This window comes from Lissotriton vulgaris, chromosome 12, assembly GCF_964263255.1.
Source record: "Lissotriton vulgaris chromosome 12, aLisVul1.2, whole genome shotgun sequence".
NCBI lineage: Eukaryota > Metazoa > Chordata > Amphibia > Caudata > Salamandridae > Lissotriton > Lissotriton vulgaris.
In genome coordinates this window covers 498,822,790-498,833,515 of record NC_141700.1, presented here as the reverse complement: position 1 = coordinate 498,833,515, position 10,726 = coordinate 498,822,790, and positions in this window count along the sequence as shown.

Genomic DNA, 10,726 nt, shown 5'->3' with positions numbered 1-10,726 from the left:
ATACTGGTCCTGGGTAATCAGTCCCTTTTCCGCCCGGAGATATTGTGGCCCCCTTGCATGGGCCCCCCTGACTCCAAAAGTAGACATCAAAAGCCTGGGGATCTGGTTGGATCAAGGGCTCACACTTAACACCCAAGCAAAGAAAACGGCCGGAGCCTGCTATGGACTCCTCCGCACCTCCCGTAAAATTCTGCCCCTGCTCCCCGTGCAGTCCAGGAAACTCCTGATTCAGGGTTTGATATTGGCCAGATTGGACTATGGAAATGCCCTTTACTTGGGGGTACCCAAGAAAGTGACAGACAGACTGCAGGTGGTACAGAACGCAGCTGCTCGGATCCTCACAGGCACCAACAACCGCTGCTCGGCCAAACCGGCCCTTCGAGCACTCCACTGGTTGCCAATATGCGAAAGAGTGCAGTTCAAAGCTCTCTGCATGACTCACAAAATTCTGCACGGTAAAGCTCCTCCCATCCTTAAAGATCTCATTGTCCCTTACACAACTAAGAGAACACTTCGGTCCATGAACGCACACCTGACCTTGGTACCGAAGATCAAGAGGGCGCGATCCGGAGGCCGTTTGTTCTCGTACAACGCCTCCAAATTGTGGAATTCGCTCCCCCTGGACATACGGGCACAACCCAATCTTGCCTCATTCTGCAAAAACCTAAAGACCTGGCTGTTCCCTTAAGCCTTCTCCTACCAATTTCGCTTGCTTCTATCAATTAGCGCTGGGATGCTCACGGGCAGCCATGCGCTCTATAAATCTTTAAATTCTAAATTCTACTGTGATCCCTGCCTCCCACGGTGGCAGTACTATGAGCCCTGCCTCCCACCACGAGAGTACTGTGTGCCCTGCCTCCCATGGCAGCAGTACTGTGAGCCCGGCCTCCCACGGCAGCAGTACTGTGATCCCTGCCTCCCACAGCTGCAGTACTGTCAGCCCTGCCACCCACAGCGGCAGTACTGTGAGCACTGCCTCCCACGGCATCAGTAATGTGATCCCTGCCTCCCACTGCGGCAGTACTGTGAGGCCTCCCTCCCACGGCGGCAGTACTGTGACCCCTGCCTCCCACGGCGGCAGTACTGTGAGCCCTGCCTCCCACGGCTGCAGTACTGTGAGCCCTGCCTCCCACGGTGGCAGTACTCTCAGCCCTGCCTCCCATGGCGACAGTACTGTGATCCCTGCCTCCTATGGCGGCAGTACTGTGAGCCCTGCCTCCCACGGCGACAGTACTGTGAGCCCTGCCTCCCACGGCGAATGTTCTGTGAACCCTCCTATCACGGCAGCAGTACTGTGAGCCCTGCCTCCCACGGAGACAGTACTGTGAGCCCTGCCTCCCACGGCAGCAGTACTGTGAGCCCTGCCTCCCACTGCGGCAGTACTGTGAACCCTGGCTCCCACTGCGTAAGTACTGTGAGCCCTGCCTCCCACGGCAGCAGTACTGTGAGCCCTGCCTCCCACGACGGCAGTACTGTGAGCCCTGCCTCCCACGGCGACAGTTCTGTGAGCCCTGCCTCCCACGGAAGCAGTACTGAGAGCTTAGCCTCCCACTGCAGCAGTACTGTCAGCTCTGCCTCCCACGGCATCAGTACTGTGAGCCCTGCCTCCCACGGGGGCAGTACTGTGAGCCCTGCCTCCCACGGGGCAGTACTGTGAGCCCTGCCTCCCATCGGGCAGTACTGTGATCCCTGCCTCCCACGGGCAGTACTGTCAGCCTTGCCTCCCACGGGGCAGTACTGTGAGCCCTGCCTCCCACCGGGCAGTACTGTGATCCCTGCCTCCCACGGGCAGTACTGTCAGCCTTGCCTCCCACGGCATGAGTACTGTGATCCCGGCCTCCCCTCGGAGGGCCTGGACAGCTGTCAGCTGGCCTCTTCAAAATGTAAAGATGGAGCTGCCCCAGGGACCGAATATTCAGCCCTTCTCGCCCTTGGCCTAGGCAGGTGTAACTGGGACAAAAGCACACTCCACTCTCTTGGGCTAGACACGGGTTCCCGGGGATATCTGCAAGCACCCTCCCCCCATCCCTTCCACTTCCTCAGTGAAAAATAGCAGTACTGTTATTCACAATGGAAGGTTCCAAACCCGGCTTATAGGGGACCAAATCAAATATGTATCTGCTACTAATGAACCAAAAGTGAGTGCGAATCATATTCAGCTGCTGCGCGCGCCGTGGGGCATTTCGAGCCCTTGAGCTTTTCTCAGAGCTGCAACAGAGAACATCAAATAGAAGAAACAAGCATTTACAATGCAATTGTCTCGGCATTATTAAAGGTAGAGCTATTGGCATTGCTTATGACATTTTTTTTTTTACAATCATAAATAAATGGCATTGTCATTTACAATGCCAATAGCAAGCCAGCCAGGGTGCAGGGAAGCAAGTACAGCCAGGGTGCAGGGAAGCAAGCACAGCCAGGGGGCAGGGAAGAAAGCACAGCCAGGGTGCAGGGGAGCAAGCACTGCCAGGGTGAAGGGAAGCAAGCACAGCCAGGGTGCAGGGAAGCAAGCACAGCCAGGGTGCAGGGAAGCAAGCACAGCCAGGGTGAAGGGAAGCAAGCACAGCCAGGGTGCAGGGAAGCAAGCACAGCCAGGGTGCAGAGAAGCAAGCACTGCCAGGGTGCAGAGAAGCAAGCACAGCCAGGGTGCAGGGAAGCAAGCACAGCCAGGGTGCAGGGAAGCAAGCACAGCCAGGGTGAAGGGAAGCAAGCACAGCCAGGGTGCAGGGAAGCAAGCACAGCCAGGGTGCAGGGAAGCAAGCACAGCCAGGGTGCAGGGAAGCAAGTACAGCCAGGGTGAGGGAAGCAAGTACAGCCAGGGTGCAGGGAAGCAAGCACAGCCAGGGGGCAGGGAAGAAAGCACAGCCAGGGTGCAGGGGAGCAAGCACTGCCAGGGTGCAGAGAAGCAAGCACTGCCAGGGTGCAGAGAAGCAAGCACAGCCAGGGTGCAGGGAAGCAAGCACAGCCAGGGGGCAGGGACGAAAGCACAGCCAGGGTGCAGGGGAGCAAGCACTGCCAGGGTGCAGAGAAGCAAGCACTGCCAGGGTGCAGAGAAGCAAGCACAGCCAGGGTGCAGGGGAGCAAGCACTGCCAGGGTGCAGAGAAGCAAGCACTGCCAGGGTGCAGAGAAGCAAGTACAGCCAGGGTGCAGGGAAGCAAGCACAGCCAGGGGGCAGGGAAGAAAGCACAGCCAGGGTGCAGGGGAGCAAGCACTGCCAGGGTGCAGAGAAGCAAGCACAGCCAGGGTGCAGGGAAGCAAGCACAGCCAGGGGGCAGGGAAGAAAGCACAGCCAGGGTGAAGGGAAGCAAGCACAGCCAGGGTGCAGGGAAGCAAGCACAGCCAGGGTGCAGGGAAGCAAGCACAGCCAGGGTGCAGGGAAGCAAGTACAGCCAGGGTGCAGGGAAGCAAGCACAGCCAGGGGGCAGGGAAGAAAGCACAGCCAGGGTGCAGGGGAGCAAGCACTGCCAGGGTGCAGAGAAGCAAGCACTGCCAGGGTGCAGAGAAGCAAGCACAGCCAGGGTGCAGGGAAGCAAGCACAGCCAGGGTGCAGGGAAGCAAGCACAGCCAGGGTGAAGGGAAGCAAGCACAGCCAGGGTACAGGGAAGCAAGCACAGCCAGGGGGCAGGGAAGAAAGCACAGCCAGGGTGCAGGGGAGCAAGCACTGCCAGGGTGCAGAGAAGCAAGCACTGCCAGGGTGCAGAGAAGCAAGCACAGCCAGGGTGCAGGGAAGCAAGCACAGCCAGGGTGCAGGGAAGCAAGCACAGCCAGGGTGAAGGGAAGCAAGCACAGCCAGGGTGCAGGGAAGCAAGCACAGCCAGGGTGCAGGGAAGCAAGCACAGCCAGGGTGCAGGGAAGCAAGGACAGCCAGGGTGCAGGGGAGCAAGCACAGCCAGGGTGCAGGGGAGCAAGCACAGCCAGGGTGCAGGGAAGCAAGCACAGTCAGGGTGCAGGGAAGCAAGCACAGCCAGGGTGCAGGGAAGCAAGCACAGCCAGGGTGCAGGGAAGCAAGCACAGCCAGGGTGCAGGGAAGCAAGCACAGCCAGGGTGCAGGGAAGCAAGCACAGCCAGGGTGCAGGGAAGCAAGCATAGCCAGGGTGCAGGGAAGCAAGCATAGCCAGGGTGCAGGAAAGCAAGCACAGCCACGGTGCAGGGGAGCAAGCACAGCCAGGGTGCAGGGGAGCAAAGCCGACTATTACAGGTGCCTCCAATTTATGTCCAGATCTTGGGGCTATCCATACGAGAAACTGCCATGCAGTTAGTATATTAATAAAAATGACAAATTTTCACATTTTGTTTTTAGCCTCACAGCTGCCCTCCCGGACCTAGATTGAACACCGATGCTCTGTACAGCCAGCCCAGAAGGATTGCTCAGTGAGTTAAACATTCACCACCGAGATAAGGAGGTCCTTGTGTTTGAATTGAGGCAACGCCTGACTCAGCCTTCCATGCTCTGTACAGCCAGAAGGATTGCTCAGAGAGTTAAACATTCACCACCGAGATAAGGAGGTCCTTGTGTTTGAATTGAGGCAACGCCTGACTCAGCCTTCCATGTTTCTAAAATTGGCCAATAATATACCATTACAAGAGATCTCTTGTTTACAGAGCTAAATGAACTCGTCTTTAGATCGGCATGACACCCTATAGAAACAGAAGGTATTATAACAGAGCCTATGTGAGGAGGCCGGTTGCACCTTATATATACACATATATATCTCCATTGCCTTGTGAATGTGTAAAAAAAGAATGCATGATGTCGGAGTGAACCGTGCCAATACTAAATCATTCATTCAGGACCATTATAACCCTTTATTGGTTTGTAATGCTCAGCAGGGCGCTGCCACAGACCCCTTCCGAACAAAATGCTAATCCTGGTTCAGAAATAGAAGTGTGGGCAGGGTCTTTTGTAGAAAAGTCACGAGTAGAGGGAACGTGGGGGTGGTGGGAGGCGACAAGTGTTAGTAAGTCTGTGACAGCGCAGGCGGCTGGACATCTGCGGCAGGTCAAGGCGGGGGCATTCCGTAGCAGCCAGGGCTCTGGGAAATTTTATGGGACAAAGGCTGTCAGCAGCAGTTGACCACCTACCCCTCGAGCGGCCGGTGGTGCGGGCGGGTCTCTCGTGCCATATGGCCCTTGGAACCATTGGGGTAGCCTGAAACGTGATCATCTGCATAATGACGCGTGAGGGGACTGTTTATGAGGGATGGGGGGAAGGGGGGGGGTCAAGTGCAGGAGGGTCGGTGGTCTAGACAGAGGCTAGCGGTAGATGGGACTCGGTTTTCATTTCCGTTTCTATGCTTTGCCTTAAATCAGGGGTTTCCAACGCCAGCCTGGGTGGGCGGATCCATGCCAGATTTAGCCACCGGAGCCCTTCACCTTTCACCCTTGATGATTAAATTAGAATTCGCGAATAACGTCAGGCGAAATTCTTAATTCTATGGATATCTAACTACCAGGCACGCTGGCTTCTCGCTGGGGTAAGGACTAAAGAGTGTGGAAGCACGTGGGATAGTAGCGGCAGTGCCACCAACCGCACACTGCATTCTGGTATATGTAGTTACTTGTGCCATTTAAAATGGCGCAGCATTTAAAACGCATCGCCCAAAAAAATAAAGGGCACTGGATTAGTTGTGTGCCCCACAAGACTAGGGTTCAGTGTGGTTCTCAAGTGTAGCGCGATGTGGCTTAAATGTATTAAGATTTTCGCAGGTAAACAATTGTTAAAAGTTTGCAAGATGTTTAGTAAAGGACGATTTTCTATTTGTCAAGACGTCCACCTGTACACAAACTCTCAACCCCCTACCCTCAAAAGAGGCAAGGTGTGTGTACAGCATGATGTGGCCTCTCCTTCAGGCTGAGCTTTCCTAAAATGTTACCGATTAATGTGGGTGGGGATGCACAAGAAAGTGCAAGGTCGTTTTATGGACACAACGCATCTTTACACGGCTGTGGCTGTAAAACCAGAAGGATTTAAGTAAAATCATGTGAATTTATAATTTTACCCTGCATCCTTCGAAACGAACCCACTGTATCCGGGCCCGCATTTGTATCTACTAAGGAGCTAAGGTAGAAGGAGAGAGCGTGATCAGCCAAAGATCACACGCTTTTGTCACATGGAGTAAGCTGGGGTTCAACCCAGGTTTCCCGGTCCAAAGTGGCATCTGAACAACTAGACCAGATCTACTCTTGTTAAAGCCTCACACATTCAGAAGCTGAATGAGCCTTCGTTCATGAGGTCTGAAAATAATATACAAGAAAATGACGGAGTCCCCCGAGTACTAATCCTATTATTATGAAGTGAACAGAGCCAGTTCTAAGTGCTAAAGAAATTGTTCAGCCCTGCCCCGAGCCTCCACGCTAAAGCTGCATGCCACATACCTGCACCATGTCCTCCGGCAGCCGCCAGTCGCCTCCGGAGGGGGTCTTTAGAGAGTCCTCTCCATAGAGACCCGGGCCGCCCCGCGGGCCCCAGGCTGCAGTGGTTTGAGCTGGGCGAAAACGGGAGGTTCCTGCTAGTGCATTCCCGGGTAGAGATGCTGCGGGAGGACATGCTCCAGGGTGTACTCCCCGGCCCCACACACCGCAGCCCCCCTCGCACCCCTCTGAAGCGCCTCGCTGCCTTGTGTAGCAGTGGGTAGGCGCCAGCAGAGGCTCAGAAGTGTAATCACACCGGTGCCGGCGGCTGCTCTGGGCCGAGATCCCTCGTCATGGGGGTGTGTGCAGCGCTGGGATGGTGTCTGGCCGGTGCTGGGGGCGCCCGCACCAGCGGAGCCCAAAAAAGCCGGTTCCACCCGTTTTGGGGCAGAAAGCAGAAGTCCGTCCATGGGGGGGGGGGGGCTGGGCACGAGCTTCCGTCCAGATCGTATAGCGCAGAGGGAGGGCTGGAGGTGAGGCGCGGACCATGGGTAGAGGCAACGGGCAAATTATGAGGTCTCTTCTGTCACGGACGAGGACGCCACCCCGCCCCATACCAGACACCGGACCAGGGCGGCGAATCAAAGCACGGACGCACATTCACCCCTGCCCCAGAACAGAGCATTCCCGGGTGGAGACGCTGCGGGAGGACATGCTCCAGGGTGTACTCCCCAGCCCCACACACCGCAGCCCCCCTCGCACCCCTCTGAAGCGCCTCGCTGCCTTGTGTAGCAGTGGGTAGGCGCCAGCAGAGGCTCAGAAGTGTAATCACACCGGTGCAGTCGGCTGCTCTGGGCCGAGATCCCTCGTCATGGGGGTGTGTGCAGCGCTGGGATGATGTCTGGCCGGTGCTGGGAGCGCCCGCACCAGCGGAGCCCAGAAAAGCCGGTTCCACCCGTTTTGGGGCAAAAAGCAGAAGTCCGTCCATGGGGGGGGGGGGGAGTTTCCGTCCAGATCGTATAGCGCCGAGGGAGGGCTGGAGGTGAGGCGCGGACCATGGGCAGAAGCAACGGGCAAATTATGAGGTCTCTTCTGTCACGGACGAGGACGCCACCCCGCCCCATACCAGACACCGGACCAGGGCGGCGAATCAAAGCACGGACGCACATCCACCCCTGCCCCAGAACAGAGCACATGGTATTGGTCAGCGTGGACTCCTCAGCCCTGCAGAACAGGACCAGGACTGTAGCAGTCAGAGCGGAGCCTTAGAGAACAGAGGAGAGGGTGAGAGGAGGGGCAGAGCAGGCGTAACGGAAGAGAGGCAGAGAGACTCCGAGCAGAGAGCAGGCACGGAGTGTGGAGAGGACAGCGAGGAACGGCTCACCTTCACTGCGAAGGAACCAAAATGGCGGCAGTCAGCTTCAGTGTTTTTCAGATTCGGGGGCGTGGTTTTGCTGTTTTGAGTGACAGACAACGTCACTGTCTAAAGAACAGCAAACTTTACGCCCCCGAATCCGAAAAAGACGGGGCTACATCGGAGTGACACATCTCTCCTCCAATGGCTGGCCTCCGTTTAGGAAGCCAGCCAATGAAGGAGAGACGGAGCAGGCAGGCGGGACCTACAGCGCTACTAAGACTCATTAAATCTCCGGCCTAAGACTGCGCAAGCGCAGCCTTTTAGGCCTTCGACCTAAAAAGAGGAAGAGAAAAGCTAACGGGGTGACCCATTATTGCACCCCAAGTGAAGCTCGGAGGATGTCAGCATTTGTGGTGGGAAATGACCCACAGGCTTGTGATCGAACTTACCAAGCGATATGTTTTGAGGAAGAAAAGGTAGTTGCTCAAACATTTTGAAAAATCATGAGTCCAAATATTGTTGTGATGCTAGCAGTAAAACTAGGCATATAGTAAAGACTGCTGGGGCCCTGGAAATGCACTTCCTCGTCTGCCAGTGCTGTGCAGTACCCAAAGGAGTCTAAATGAAGTGAAGACAGATCAGAAGGTTAGATTGGTAAGGCAGGGCCTGCCTGGCACTACAGAACCGCAGCAGCCTCTTTTCCTGGTTCCTCCCTGCTCCTTACCTTTAGTCCCGATGTAGTGTATGTATTTATATATGCCACTTTATATAGCGCAGACTACCCAGAGGTGTCAGAGCGCTTTACAATAAAGCGAAGAATGTTTCGAGAAATTCTCAGTGACAGGGTATTGGGTGACAATGCTTATTGCTACTGCAGGTACTCATGATGAGAGGTATATATTTACAAATAACATATTCATAACAAATTACAAATGTAGAAAAGTTAAAGTGATTAAGGTTACGTAAATACATATTACATATTTACAGAGTTAAACGAATAAGGTTGCTATAACTCTCGAGAGTGTCATGTACAGGGTCACCCCATTAAATGTGAGGACATATGCCTGGCGGGGAGCTTGGCGTGGAGTGATTCTTGAGAAAAATGTCTTTGAAAGAGAAGAGGCTTAAGGTCTGTTTTGAAGATCTAGAATTGTTGGCGGTTTCGGAGGTTTGAAGGGAGCGAATTCCCGATTCTAAGCGCATTATCTGAGAATGATTGCACCATAAGCCTTACTCTTTTGAAGGTTGGAGGTTCGAACAGCATATTTTCAGCATTTCGTGACGGTCTAGAACCAACAGAGATCTTGAGTTTGTTGGCTAGGTAGCCAGGGGTGGAGGTGTGAATGGCTTTATGGGTGATGCAAGTAGTCTTGGATATGGTTCGAGCTTCATTAGGAAGCCAGTGAAGAGTTATCAGCATGGCGGATGTATGGTCATTTTTGTTTGGGCCCCATAGACAAAACGTGCAGCCGAGTGGAGGATGGATTTTAAAGGAGATAAGTGGGTCTTGGGGGGCCTGCAAGGAAAGAATTACAGTAGTCTAGTCTGGAGCGTACCAAACATTGGGCAGGAGTTTTCAGGTAACGCCTGATCTCCCAGAGAAGGAAAGGTTGGAAGCATGCATTTTTGGCCATTGTGTTGATTTGGGATTAGAGTTTAAGCATTTTGCCCAGGATAAAATCTAGGGATTTGGCGATGTCAACAATGGTAGGTTTGCTTTTAAGAATATTCTGATTATCCACCCATGATTGAAGAGGAGGTGGGGAGTTTAAGGTAGAGAAAAGAAGGAATTCGGTTTTAGATGGATTCCGTTTTAGGTGGTGAGACAGCATTCATTCTTGGATTGAGTTGAGAGTGGCGGCGAGAAGTGGGATGTTGTGTGCGAAGGTCACCTTGTGGGAGAGTTGGGCTTTGTCAGCATAGAGGTGATAGAGGATTCCTCCCTCTTTTAAAAGGGATCATGATGGCTCGATGAAAATATTAAATAGGGTCAGAGCAAGGATAGAGCCTTGAGGGGCACATTGATCACAGTCTTTGGAGTTGAGAGGCAGTTTTCAATCAGCTTATCTGAGGCGTGGGACGAGGTTGAGGTTGGGGCTTCTGCGTGGGATAAAAGAAGATTCTAAAGCTCAGATGGCACTTCACAGACCCAGACCACTACTGCCAGCCCTAAACCCAGTGTGGGTGGGGCCAAAGCTTTGGAAAGCAGTCTAGGCCTTGTGTGTTGGTGTGGCATCTTCTGCTCCTGCCTGCCATTAAGGACCCTCACCTGCCCATTTTTCTGCCACACTGCTCAACTTGGTTCCGGTGTGACTTGATTACTTCATAATTCTGTATTTTCATTCATTAAGCTTTTCTGTATCATGTCCTCGAGGTTTGTGGTTGGAATTATTGTTGAATGGTTACATTTCTGGATCCAGGAGATATTTCTAATCAAATATCTCGTACAGGACTAAACTTTCTGATTCTGGACAAATGTATTTTTCTGTATGTGCTTCGAATGTTTTAGTTGTCAAAAGAGGAGTGCTTAAAATAAGTAAGCCATCAGTATTACATTATATGCAGAATAATTCAATGTTGGCATTGCGAGGTCAATCCATAGGGAAGGGCATAAAGAAAAAGGCATAATGCAACTCATGGACTGAATCAGAGGTGCTTCGGATGTGACGTCCCAGCCTTTAATGTATACTCTTGTTAGGGCTCTACATTTCTTGCATTCTGTGCTCTTTTTATATGTTCGCCTCTGATCCCTATACAATAAGCATGTTTAGTCAAAGAGCCTAGCTCAGAAATCATATCGACCCAGTGACTATACCTAAATTGTTATATGGGTGAATAAATGTAGCAAAGATGAACTTCACCATTTTTTATTGAAACTTCACCAACTTCACAAAGCATGGTAAAAATCCTGCAAAAGTAGGTTTTGGCAGGAAGAAAACATTTGCCAACCCTGCTTTTTGCAAAATGATTTTCTAAAAAAAAACTATTCCCCTGAAAATTCTCCAATAATTGTTTTTCCA